The sequence below is a fragment of the Chiloscyllium plagiosum genome, chromosome 1 (genome assembly GCF_004010195.1).
Source record: "Chiloscyllium plagiosum isolate BGI_BamShark_2017 chromosome 1, ASM401019v2, whole genome shotgun sequence".
NCBI classification, from domain to species: domain Eukaryota; kingdom Metazoa; phylum Chordata; class Chondrichthyes; order Orectolobiformes; family Hemiscylliidae; genus Chiloscyllium; species Chiloscyllium plagiosum.
The window spans coordinates 30394297-30408163 of NC_057710.1; the positions used below are offsets into that span (position 1 = coordinate 30394297).

General features: G+C 43.0%; 1 protein-coding gene across 2 annotated transcripts in view; it reads right to left on the bottom strand.

Moving 5' to 3' along the window:
* Positions 1 to 13479, bottom strand: part of c1h18orf25 (chromosome 1 C18orf25 homolog) — a 48994-nt gene extending 35515 nt beyond the window's left edge. Inside the window, exon 1 of one of the 2 annotated variants that reach the window (XM_043713288.1) lies at positions 13044 to 13479. The gene's annotated coding sequence lies outside the window, so the exon portion shown is untranslated. Of the gene's footprint in view, positions 1 to 11209; positions 11341 to 13043 lie in introns of those variants that run through there. The other variant, XM_043713464.1, reaches the window with a different exon arrangement.
* Between the last annotated feature and the right edge of the window lie 388 nt (positions 13480 to 13867).

Sequence of the window (13867 nt, forward strand, 5' to 3'; positions counted from 1 at the left end):
AGCCAAAACACCATATGCTTTCTTAACAACCATGTCCACTTGGGTTGGCCATTTTAAGGGATCTATGTACCTGCACACCAAGATCCCTCTGTTCCTCCACACTGCCAAGAATCCTATCCTTAATCCTGTATTCATCTTTCAAATTCAACCTTCCAAAATGCATTTATCCAGGTTGAAAACCATCTGCCACCTCTCAGCCCATCTCTGCATCCTGTCAATGTCCCGCTGCAGCCTACAACAGCCCACTGTACTGTCAACAACACCTCCAACCTTTGTGTCATCTGCAAACTTGCTGACCCATCCTTCAATCCCCTCATCCAAGTCAATAATAAAAATTACAAACAGTAGAGGCCCAAGGACATAGCCCTGTGGAACACCACTCACCACTGACTTCCAGGCAGAATATTTTCCTTCTAATACCACTCGCTGTCTTCTGTTGGCCAGCCAATTGTGTGTCCAGACAGCTAAGTTCCCCTGTATCCCATTCCTCCTTACTTAAGAATGAGCCTACCATGGGGAACCTTATCAAATGCCTTTCTGAAGTCCACATACACCACATCCACAGCTCAACCCTCATCAACGTTTCTAGTCACATCCTCAAAGAACTCGATACGGTGTATGAGGCATGAACTGCCCCTCACAAAGCCATGTTGACTGCATTTAATCAAGCCATGCTCTTCCAGTTGGTCATAAATCCTACCCCTTAGAATCCTTCTTAACACCTTGTAGACGACAGACGTGAGACTTACTGGTCTGTAATTGCCAGGGATTTCCCTATTTCCTTTCTTGAAGGGAGGAATTACATTTGCCTCTCTCCAGTCCTCAGGTATGACTCCAGTGGAGAGCGGGGATGCAAAGATCTTCGCAAGTGGCGAAGCAATCGCATTTCTCGTTTCCCAAAGCAGCCGAGGACAAATCTGGCCCGGGCCTGGCGACTTGTTAATCTTTATGTTTGACAAAATTTTCAGCACCTCAGCTTCCTCTATCTCTATCCATTCCAGCATGCACACCTGCTCTTCAAAGGTTTCATTCACTACAAAGTTCGTTTCTTTCATAAAGACAGAAGCAAAAAACTCATTTAGAGCTTCCCCTACCTCCTCAGACTCCACACGCAAGTTCCCTACACTATCCCTGATCAGCCCTACTCTTTCTTTGATCATTCTCTTATTCCTCAAGTGTAAAATGCCTGTGTTCTCCCTAATCCGTTCTGCCAAGCCTTTCTCGTGCCCCCTCTTGGTTGATTGAGGCATATAAGATTATAGATGGAAATGTGTTGCTGGAGAAGCACAGCAGGTCAGGCAGCATCTAGGGAACAGGAGAATCGACGTTTCGGGCATTAGCCCTTCTTCAGGAATGCCCGAAATGTCGATTCTCCTGTTCCCTAGATGCTGCCTGACCTGCTGCGCTTCTCCAGCAACACATTTCCATCTCTGATCTCCAGCATCTGCAGACCTCATTTTCTCTGCATATAAGATTATGAAAGGATTGGACACTCTGGCAGCAGGAAACATGTTTCCACTGATGAGTGAATGCTGAACCAGAGGACACAGCTTAAAAATACAGGGTAGACCATTTAGGACAGAGATGAGGAGAAACTTCTTCACTCAGAGAGTGGTGGCTGTGTGGAATGCTCTGCCCCAGAGGGCAGTGGAGGCCCAGTCTCTGGATTCATTTAAGAAAGAGTTGGATAGAGCTCTCAAGGATTATGGAATCAAGGGTTATGGAGATAAGGCAGGAAGAGGATACCGATTAGGAATGATCAGCCATGATCATATTGAATGGCGGTGCAGGCTCGAAGGGCTGAATGCCCTACTCCTGCACCTATTGTCTATTGTCTCCTCAGACCATTTTTGAGCTCCTTCCTTGCCTGCCTGTATTCCTCCAGGAGCTGAGCTTGACCCTAGCTTCCTCCACCTTATGTAAGCTATCTTCTTCCTTTTGACGAGAAGCTCCACTGCTCTAGTCATCCAAGGTTCCAAGTCATCCAAGGTACCCCTTCTTGCCTGTCTCAGAGGGACATATTTATGCATCACTCGCAACAACTGTTCCTTAAACAGTCTCCACATGTCTATAGTGCCTTTACCATGGAACAATTGCTCCCAGTCCATGCTTCCTAACTCATGTCTAATCACGTCATCATTTCCTCTTCCCAAATTAAATATCCTCCTATTTTGCCTAATCCTCTCCTTCTCCATAGCTATGTAGAATGTGAGGCAGTTGTGGTCACTATCACCAAAATGCTCTCCGAGCACCAAGTCTAGAATGGCCTCTCCCCTCGTCGTCCTAACTCAACATACCGAATCAGGAAACCCTCCTGAACACACCTTACAAAAACAGCTCCATTCAAATCTTCTGCTCGAAGGAGGTTCCAATCAATATTGGGAAAGTTAAAGTCACCCATTACAACAACCCTACTACATCCACACTTTTCCAAAATCTGCTGACCTATGCCTTCTTCAATCTCCCTGCTGCTATTGGGGGGCCTGTAGTAAACCCCTAACGAGGTGACTGCTCCCTTGCTGTTCCTAATTTCCACCCATACTGACTCAGAAGGCAGATCTTCCTCGACAATGGAAGCTTCTGTAGCTGTGATACCCTCACTGATTAGTCGTGCTACACCCCTCCTCTTTCTTCCCCCCTCCCTATTCTTTTTAAATGCTCTAAACCCTGGAACATCCAGCAACCATTCCTGCCCCTGAGAAACCCATGTCTCTGTAATGGCCACAACATCATAGCACCAGGTACTGATCCATGCTCTAAGATCATCACTTTTATTCCTGATACTCTTTGCGTTAAAGCAAACACACTAACTGATCCCTTAGTTCCTTCCCAGGAAAATCCTTCCCACTAGCTGGTCTACCTCTTGCTATTGCCTCATCTGCATCAACTCTTACCTCCGGTATACAGTTCAGGTTCCACTCCCCTGCCATACTAGTTTAAACCCTCTCGAACTACTTGAGCAAGCCTTCCACCCAAAACATTGGTCCCCTTCCAGTTCAGATGCAACCCATCCTTCTTGTACAAGTCCCATCTTCCCCAGAAGGCATCCCAATTATCTACATATCTGAAGCACTCCCTCCTACACCAGCTGCGCAGCCACGTGTTAAGCTGCGTCCGCTCCCTGTTCCTCGCCTCGCTATCTCGTGGCACCGGTAGTAAACTAGAGAACACTACTCTGTTCGTCCTGCTTTGCAGCTTCCATCCTAACTCCCCGAAATCACTTTTTATATCCTCAATCCTTTTTCTGGCTATATCATTAGTGCTAATATGTAACACAATTTCTGGCTGTTCACCCTCCCCTTTTAGAACCTTGTACACCCGATCGGAGATGCCCCGGACCCTGGCACCGGGGAGGCAACATGCCTTCCAGGAATCCCGATCGTGACCACAAAATCTCCTGTCGATTCCCCTATCGAGTCCCCTACCACGAGTACTTTTCTATTCTGCCCCTTTCCCTTCTTTGCCACAGTGTCAGGCTCAGTGCCAGAGAACTGACTACTATGGCTTTCCTCTGGTAGGTCATCCCTCCCAGCAGTATCCAAAACGGTATACTTATTGCTAAGGGGAATGTCCACAGGGGATCTCTGCACTGTCTGTCTGTCCCCTTTCCTCCCCCTAACTGTAACCCATCTATCCTTGTCCTAAGCCTTAGGAGTGACCAACTCCCGGTAACTCCTCTCAATTACCCCCTCAGCCTCCCAAATGATCCGTAGTTCATCCAGCTCCAGCCCCAATTCACTAACATGGTTTTCGAGGAGCTGGAGTTGGGTGCACTTCCCGCAGATGTAGGTAATGATAAAGTTGGACAAAGAAAAGCAAGTAGACATGATCTATTTGGATTTCCAGAAGGTCTTTGACAAGGTGCCACACAATAGGCCACTAATTAAGAATTCACGGCATTAAGGGCAAGGCAGTGGCGTGGTTACAGAGTTGGCCGACTGGCAGAAGACAGAGAGTAGGGCTGAAGGGATCTTTTTGGGGATGGTAGCAGTGACTAGTGGACTTCTTGTGGGGGAGAGGTGGGGGGGGGGGGGGGGGGAGAGAGAGAGAGAGAGAGAGAACCAGTGTTAGGACAACAATTATTCATATTATACATTAATGATCGGAACAAAGGAGCTGAGGGTATTATTGCTAAATTTGCAGATGACACAAAGATAGTTGGAGGGACAGGTAGCAGGGAGGCTGCAGAAGGACTTGGACAGGCTAGGAGAGTAGGCAAGGAAATGGATGATGGGTTACAATGTGGGTAAGTGCAAGGTTATGCACTTTGGTAGGAAGAATCGATGTGTAAAGTTTTTATCAAAACAGGGAAAGACTTCAGAAATCTGAAGCACAAAAGGGCTTTGGAGTCCCAGTTGAGGATTCTCTTAAGGTTAATATGCAGGTCCTGTTGGCAGTTGGGAAGTGTTATGAAGGCAGAGATGTACTGTGCCTTTAAGGAGATTGAAAAGCTAGTAAGGACTGACAAAGCACAGAGTTCTAAACAAAGTAAGAATGTAACACTTGAGAAACAAATAGTTGCAACTAAGTTTCCATGAAACAAAAACAAATCTAAATTCAGCCTGTTTAAATTATGCCCCAAGATACCAAAATCCAATCAAATTTGAGTTTAGTATTTTGACAATATTATAACCAACAAAACTATCCAATATTTTGGGTAGAAAACTGGACATATTTGAACAGATAGAGGGAGAACTGCCAAACCACCAAGTACAGACTGCCAGCAGAACAGTTCTCTGAAAGGTACCTGCCTATAAGTTTGTGCAGCAGAACATCGAGAAAATCTACAGAGAAAAATCTACAAAGGAGAATCGGCAAAGATGATTTTTTTTAAACGTGTTTTTTTTTAAATCGGACTAGTATTATAGACTGGGAAGTAAAAGATAGGTTTAAGAGAAAGGAGTTGTAAATAGTTATTGGTTTTAATATTCTCTGTTGGACTTAAAGGATAAAATTGTTAATTTTTATTTTAAATAGTGAGCTCTGGAATAGTTCTTTGCCTCTCGAATTTTAACAGATTATGCCATGAGGTGAACATTTTCTATGCAGCTGGTTTAAGTTAGCAGAGGGGTTTACCCCTTGTTGTAACAGGAAGGCAAATGCAATGTTAGCAAACCTTTTAGGAGGGTTAGAATACAACAGCAGAGATGTACTGCTGAAGCTGTACAAAGTTCTGGTCAGACTATATTTGGAATATTGTGAGCAGTTTTGGGCCCCATATCTAAGGAAGGCATAATGACGCTAGAAGGGTTTCAAGGGAGGTTTACAAGAATAATTCCAAAAATTAAAAGGCTGGTCATATGAGGTGCATTTGAACACACTGTTTCTGTACTCAATGGAGTTTAGAAGGATGAGAAGGTATCTAATTTAAACTTACAGAATATGGAGAGGCCCAGATAGAGTTGACATGGAGGTGATGTTTCCACTAGGTGGAGATACTAGGACCCAAAGGCCTTGACAGAGTGAAGGGACAACCCTTTGGGATTGAGATGAGGAGAATTTCTTCAGCTAGAGGGTAATGAATCTGTGGAACTCGCTGATACAGGTGGCCGTGGAGGCCAAATCACAAAGTATTTAAGAGATAGATGGATTCTTGATTGGTGAGGTAATGTAGGGCTGCAGGGAGTAGAATGGAATAGAGAAATATATCAACCATGATCAACCAATTCTGCTTCCATCTCATGGTCTGAAAGCTTCACACTTTTTTTTAAAACTTCTGAGATCATGAAAGCCCATAAACTGAAATAATTACTGCCTTAATTGACCTAACAAATTTCTAAGCCTTTGGGAGGTGAGGGAAATGATTACCTTGTGATGGCATCCCACTGGAGTTGGCAGAAATGGCAACTTATGATCCTTTGGATGCAGAGGCTGATGGAGCAGCAAGTGAGTTCAAGAGATCCCTACCATTATCATGGGAAGGAAGGGAACCGACGAGGGCAGAAGTACAGAAAATAGGTTGTATGAGGCAAAAGATAGACATTTCTGAAGTTCCCTGCAGAAGGTGCCATCTTGGGGAACGGAATGGTGTCCTGACAGAAAGGCAGCTGCAAGAATGCTTAGTCAATGTAGGAGTCAGTAGGTTTGCAATGTATAACAGAGGATAGCCGAGAAATGGAAACACAAATGTTGGAGGAGGAAAGGAAGGAGTTAGAGATGGACCAGGTGAAGGTGAAAGAAAGATTGAAATTGAAAGCAAAATTGATAAATTCTTCCAATTCCAGACAGAAAGGGAAGTAGCTCCCGATATGTACCATAGAAAGTGTTATGGGGAAGGACCAGAGTAGGACTAAAACAAGTAACATTCCCATACCTCACAGAGACAAGCATAATTGGGGCACATACAGATACCCACAGCAACGCTTTGATAAGAAGAAAATTAGAGGAGTTAAAAGTGAAAGTTGGTGAGAGTGAGGCCAAGCTCTGCCTTTTCAATTACTGGCCTCCAAGTTCAAAACACACATTGGGTTGTTACTGTCCAACATAAATAGCAAGTTTAATTGTACAAAAGTGGAGAACTTCAAACTCATAAGACTGAATCATGTGCACTTCCTGTATCTCTGCCATATCAATTGTCTGGGCAATCCAACTGAGGTTGTCCACTCCCTTATTAATTTGAAAATGATAAATACCATTCCAGCAAATTTTAGACATGACCAAATCAGTAGGACATGGGCTCATCTTCCTGTGATATTAAAGAGTTAATTTGCTCTGCTGACCTGCAAGAAATGGAATGCCCCAGGGTTAGGTGGTGTGTCTTTGTCTTATAGGTGGAATGTGGGAGGTTTACATTTCCCATCCTTTGCTATTCAGGGATGATTTACATTTACATTCCCGATTCAGAGATCAATAAGAACATTACAATTTGATTACTCCCCTATAGTTACAAAAAAAAAATCACATCAGATCTGTCCATTAAGGGATGATTTGCATTACATTGTTTCTGGAGGTGAGGTGGTTACTGCATTATGCCTTCAGTGGCACGTGACTGTGGCAGATTGGCTGGGGGTTGTCTGTGAGCATTACTAACTGTGATGTAAAGATTTCGTATAAAGGAAGGGCTGTTTTCTTTCTTGAAAGCACTTCCCTGGACACGCCTCACAAGCATGGGGAAGAGTGTTCAGAGTTTCTCTAAAGCTTGTACTGTACTGTGCTTAATAAAATTTAGCTGTTGCTCACAGAAGTTGGCATGTTTCAGTTCCAGTAAGTGTGTAAAGGACCTCAGGAAAAAATGAATTTAACATTCCTACTCTCCCTTTACATTAACTGCAAATAAGAACTCACACAAATTGTAAATCTGCTAATGATTCCTATTTCAGAAAATTTAACATGCAATACAGATACTTAAGGGAAGTGCAAAGGAAACACTATACAATCATAAGTGCCACATTTCATGAGATAATAAATCAAGCGTCACTGATATCTCTTCAGCAACCTGTCTACATGCAGTTGTCTGACAGTCTTTCAGAACATAGAACAGTAGAGGACAGGAACAGGCCCTTTGGCCCACCATGTCTATGCCAAGCATGCTGCCATTTTAAACTAATTCCATGTGGCCTGTATCCCTCCATCGCCCTTTGTTTGCTCATGTGTCTGTTTAAATGCCTCTTAGAAATTGATATATCTGCTTCTACCACCATGGCAACACGCTCCTACCAACTATTACCCTCTTAAAAAGAATTCGCCTTGCATATCTCCTTTAAACTTTGCCCACTCACCTTAGTTCTATGCCCCCAGTTAACATTTCCACCCTGGAAAAAAACTGACTATCCGCTTACCCATGCCTCCCAATTTAAATACTTCTATCAGGTGGTCCTTCAGCCTCCAATGCTCTTGCAGAAACAATCCAAGTTTGTCCAACCTCTCCTTATTACTAATACAATCTAATCCAAGCAACATTCTGGTAAGCCTCTCTTGCAGCCTCTCCAAAGCTTTCACTTTGTTCCTAGAGTGGTGACCAGAACTGCACACAATGTGACCCAACAATATTTATACAGCTGCAACATGACTTACCAACTACGAGTCCTGAACAATGAAGGTGATATGGCTGCAAGATTTCTTTACTACCTCATCAACTTGTGTTGCCACTTTCATAGAAGAATGGACACGCACCCCAAGATCTCTCTGTATATTAAAGCTCCTAAGGGTCCTGCCTATAAAGGAAGGGGTTCAGAAAAGATTTACAAGAATGCTGCCACAGTTGGATGGTTTGAGCTATAGGGAGAGACTGAATAGGCTGGGACTATTTTCTCTGGTGGGTGAGAGGCTGACCTTAGAGGTTTATAAAATCATGAGTAGGATGAATAATCAAGGTCTTTTCCCCAGGATATGGGAGTTCAAAATGAGAGGGCATAGGTTTAAGGCGAGAAGGCAAAGATTTAAAAGGGATCTAAATGGAAACTTTTTCATGCAGACAGCGGTCCATGTATGCTATCAACTGCCAGAGGAAGTGGAGGAGGCTAGTACAATTAGAACATTTAAAAAAGGCATCCAGATGGGTCTCTGAATAAGGAGATTTAGTGGGATAGGAGCCAAATACTGGCAAATGGAACTAGATTAATTTAGGATATCTGGTTGGTATAGATGAGTTGGATCGAAGGATCTGTTTCCAAACTGTATATCTGACTCTATTTACCATATAACTTCCTCTTGCATTTACAACAGCACAGTGGCTCAGTGGTTAGCACTGCTGCCTCACAACCCAGGGGCCTGGATTCAATTCAGGCCTCGGGCAACTGTGTGGAATTTGCATGGTCTTCCAGAGTCTGCATGTGTTTCCACCGGGTGCACCAGTTTCCTCCCACAGTCCAAAGATGTGCAGGTTTGGTGGATTGGCCATGTTAAATTGCGCCATAACATGCAGGGATATGTAAGCTAGGTAAGTTAGCCACGGAAAATGTAATGTTACAGGGTTGGGGGGTGAGTCTGAGTGGGATGCTCTTTGGATTGGTCAATGTGGAGTTGACGGGACAAATGGCCTGTTTCCATATATAGGGATTCTATGATTTGACCCCTCAAATTACATCATGTCTAGATTAAACTCTATCTGCCACTCTTCATCCAACTTTCCAACTGATCCACATTTTACTGTATCCTTTCAGAACATTCCTCACTATCCACAAGTCCACTAATTTTTATGTCTGTAAAGTTATGATTAAAACCATATGCATTTTCATCCAATCACTGAACCTTGTCACTAGTCACAGACCTCCAGTCAGAAAAACCCCCCCCCCCCAAAGCTATCTTCTGTCTGTGACCAAGCTACTTTTGTATCTAAGATGGATAATATGTGACTTAATCTTCTGGACCAGCCTACCATGACGGACCTTGTAAAATGTTTGAGTAAAATCCATACTGACAATATCCATTACCCATGCTCATCAGTCACCTGTGATGACTTCCTTAAAAAACTCAAATCAGATTTGACAGACAAGACCTGCTCACACAAAGCCAAGCTGACTTGCCCAAATAAGTCCATTCTTTTCTAAATACAAGTAAATCCTGCCCGAGTATATTGTCTAAACATTTCCCTAATACTGATAAAAGGCTCACCAGCCTACCATTTCCTGGATTATCCCTATTGCCATTTTTCTCTGTCTTCCGGAACCTCACCTAAAGAGGATATGAAAATTTCTGTCAAAGCACCAACAATCTCCTCCCGCACTATCCTAGCATCGCTCTTATAAGCCATGAGGACTTATCTACCTTAAATGTTTTTCAAGACATCCAACGTAACTACCTTAATATTGACATGCCCTAAAATATCAATATATTCTCCCTATCTTACCACCATCCATGCCCTTCTCCTTAGTAATACCAATGCGAAGTACTCATTAAGGACATCACCCACTTCTGGCTCCACACAAAATCCTTCCTTCGTCCTTGAGTGGACCTATTGTTTCCCTAGCTACTTCACTGCTCCTAACGTATGTATAAAATGCCTTGGGATTCTCCTTAATCCGGCTTGCCAAAGTCATTACAATGCTCTTTTTAACCATAATTCCTTGTTTAAGTTCTTTCCTGCTTTCGTTATTTCCTCAAAGACCTTGTCTAATTTCAGTTTCCTAAACTTTACATGTGCTTCTTTTTCCTCTTTGACTAAACTTTCAATATCTCTTTTCATCCAGGGTTCCCGAATCTTACCATCATCATCTTTTGTTCTCATAGGAACATGCTGGTTCTGAACTCTGATCAACTGGCCTTTAAAAGACTCGAATATCGGATGTGGATTTACCCTCAAGTAGCCACCCTCAATGTAACTTTTCTAGGTCCTGCCTAATACTGTTGTAAATAGTCTTCTGTCGAAGAGTGTGGTGCTGGTCAGGCAGCATCTGACTAGAAGAGTTGATATTATGCCTGATGAAGAGCTTATGCTCGAAACATCAACTCTCCTGCTCTTCAGATGTTGTATGCTTTTCCAGCACCATACTCTTCAACTCAGATCTCCAGCACCTACAGTCTTCACTTTGTCCTAATAAATAGTCTTCTCCCAATTTAGCACTTTCACCCGACACCACTTATTGTTACTTTCAGAATTATGATCTCTTGCATAATGCTTACTATGTACTTTGAATTGCACCTCAGTATTTAGAACACACTTCCCTACTCATGTCTAGTTACCTTTATAAAGTCTTACAGCATGGGAAGCAATTCATTATCTAGATCTATTAAAGTTGGCTCTTTAAAATCTTATCAATTTATTATCATTCTCCAGTATTTTGTTCCCCACAATGCAGCATGTTAGTCCCTTCAAGCACGTCTAATTATCTTTTGAAAATTACTAGGGAATCTCATCTCACTATAGTTTCAGGTAGTGTGTTTCAAGATATTAAGGACCTATGTTGCTAACTGATTCATTTACCAAACTGTTTCTCCCTTTAAAGTTTATCAAACTCGCTCATAATTGAGAGCAGAATTATAATAAAATTTGAGAAAAACACATCTCAACATCTCCAAATAATGAACATCCCCATAATTAGCACTTCTGTTAAAACCTCCTCATATTCTTCCCAAAAAGCGATACCCAGAACTGTACACAACATTCTTCCTATTATAAAACAACCTGCCAGCAATAATGCAAAAGATGCACTGAGACCATAGTCAATCCTTCAAACAGTGTAGAAAAGAAGAATTAAAATGGAGTGGAAATAAGGGAAGAAGTAAAGAGAGAAATGTGCTCCAATCAGAACTAATGACTATTGGTACTTACAAAACTTTAAATCCAACAGTTCATGATTGCTGACAGCGACCTTAGAGTTTACCACCCACATAACTTAGAGAACCAGTTGATCACAAAATAGTAATGTGGGAAGATTTGGCAAACGCAGGAATCAGCAGCAGTGCTTCACCTGGAGGCCCACTGAAGATGTTACCTAGTAGGGCGACGAAACGTCTGGAAATGAACCTTCCAGCTCAGCGAGCAAACTTACATCCAGAACCTCAACCTGAGCTGCAAATCTTCTCAAAACTCACTAAGATTTGGCACAATCTCCTTCTTTAAGTCTATTTGCCTGTACGCCAATCTCCCCTTTGTGCGTGTCTCTCACACTCTCTTTACTGCCGACCTACGTCTCTCCTTAGCTTTTCCTTTGTTTCCAAACACCGAATCTTTGACTCACTTTGTCTCCTCTCCCTCTTGTATTTAGATGTCCTGAATCACTACATCAATTTCTCTGTTATTTATCTAGTCTCCTGCTAATCTTCTAGCAGACTTACTTTCTCAAAACTCACTATTACTTTCACCAGTTTAAGGCCTGTTTACAGAGTAAATCCCAAAGATTCTTGGTTGGACATTAAAGGCCCTAAGTCATTACAAAAAAAACCTGTTAAAGTAATTAACTTTTAAAAACAGATTAAAAATATCATGTTACTATCAACTGGATCTTGGTGCACAAAATTATCTTTGTCTATCTTTACAACAGCTGTGACTGCACTAAGTCATTCACTGTGCATGAAATGTTTGAAAATATCTGAGATGGAAAAAGGTATACAGAAATACAAGCCGTTTACTCTGCCTTTACCTCTCATTTGCTAATAGACATGTGCCTTTCAGTAAGCTTGGCTAACTGTGAGCTAATGCATGTTCTTTGTTTGCCTCAAGTCTTTACATATATCCATTCCTGCTTTACATTTGTACATTTCAATGTGTCTAAGATCACCAGTGAATCTCCCTCATGTCTTTTACCTCATCCAGTTTCTGTATGTAACCCCTTCTGGTTTGTTTTCTCATCAATCTGAGATACTCACATATTCCTTCCCCTTTCATGATGATAATAATACAATAGTAGGCCTCGGCCCACTCTATCGTTACACCTACTCTATCGTTCAGTAGTATGGATATTCATCTGATGCACGCCTGTTAAAGCACAGCAGATAAGGTAAGCATCAGAGGAGCAGGAAAATCCATGTTTCAGGCATAAGCCCATCATCAGAAATGAGGCTTGTGGGCCAGCCCATAACCCTCATTCCTGATGAAGGGCTTTTGCCTGAAACGTCAATTCTCCTGTCCCTCGAATGCTGCCTGACCTGCTGTGCTTTTCTAGCACCATATACTCAACTCCAATCTCCAGCATCTGCAGTCCTCACTTTCTCAATATTCATCTGATTGCAGCCTTAAAATCAACATTCCTACCTGCATAACCCTCATCAACCAAAAATGCTGTTCAACTTGAACTCTGAATATATTCAATGCCTCAGATTCCCATGCTGCCCTGGGAAAATAAAGCTGATCCTCAGAAGTAACTCTTCCTCATTTCAATCTTAAAAGACCCTATATTCTAAAACTGTGACCCCACCCCCCGTCTTATATTTCCCTTTCGAGAAAAAACGTCCTCTGAAATCTCACCAAGGTGTTACACACGACCAGCATCAGATCACCTCTCATTCTTCTAAACTCCATTAGGCCCAACCTTGCCTCACAGAGAGCCCCTTCATCTGAGAAGTCCAGTCCTCCGCCTCCCCAACGCTGTCAGTTGCCTACGTATTTTTCTTCTTGTCTACTCTATTCTCCTGTTACCCGCTCCTTTTCTCTCTCGGTTTCTTACCGTCTGAAGTCTGGATTTCTCTCGCTTTCCCAAAACAAGCTCACTTCCGCTGTTGCGCGCTGCGAGTTCACCGGCGCGGCGCGCGGTCACTCATGGGGGAGGGGGGAGGTCCTTCCGCAGGCGACGACTCCCCCACACCAAACAAAAACAGGAAAACAGATGTCCCGTCTCTCAGCGGCCGGCTTCTTTATCTCTCCACTCGCTCTGACTGGCAGCTTTCCCTCCAAAATGGCGGAGACTACGCTTCCTAACACAGACACTGCTTTAAACTGCCCTCGGGGCTTACGCCCTCTCGAAGTCGTAATTTTAAACCTCAGAATGGCTTCCAGGAACGCGGTATTGGAGCGGAGAGTTGGCGCGGAAGGCATTTGGGGGCTGGACCGACGACATGGTGGCGGCTGGGTCTACCTTCCTCCGTCCGCGGTTTCTCACAAAATGGCGGACGCTCCGCTGGTTCCACAAGCGGAAGGTCACCAGCCTGCAATCCGGAAACAATTCTCCTGTTTCACTGTCCCCATAGCAACATCGCTATTCCGGCTTTTTCAATGACCCAGCCCTTGCCACCATTTTAAATGGAGAGTTTTCACTTTCCCTCAAAAAACTGTTTCGAATTCAACCTTGAACTCACGAACTTAGAAAACCTCATCCGTTAACAGTTACAAAATTCCATTAAAATGTTCTTTGCAAATCATTTTGCTCGCATTAATCTTCACAATATACGAAGACATGAGTTAGCTCTAGAAATTAACGTTAACGTTCACTTTCCTACTTGTAAATGAATGTATTTGCGGTTTTTGTTACGACTGTCATGATTCTTCCCTGCC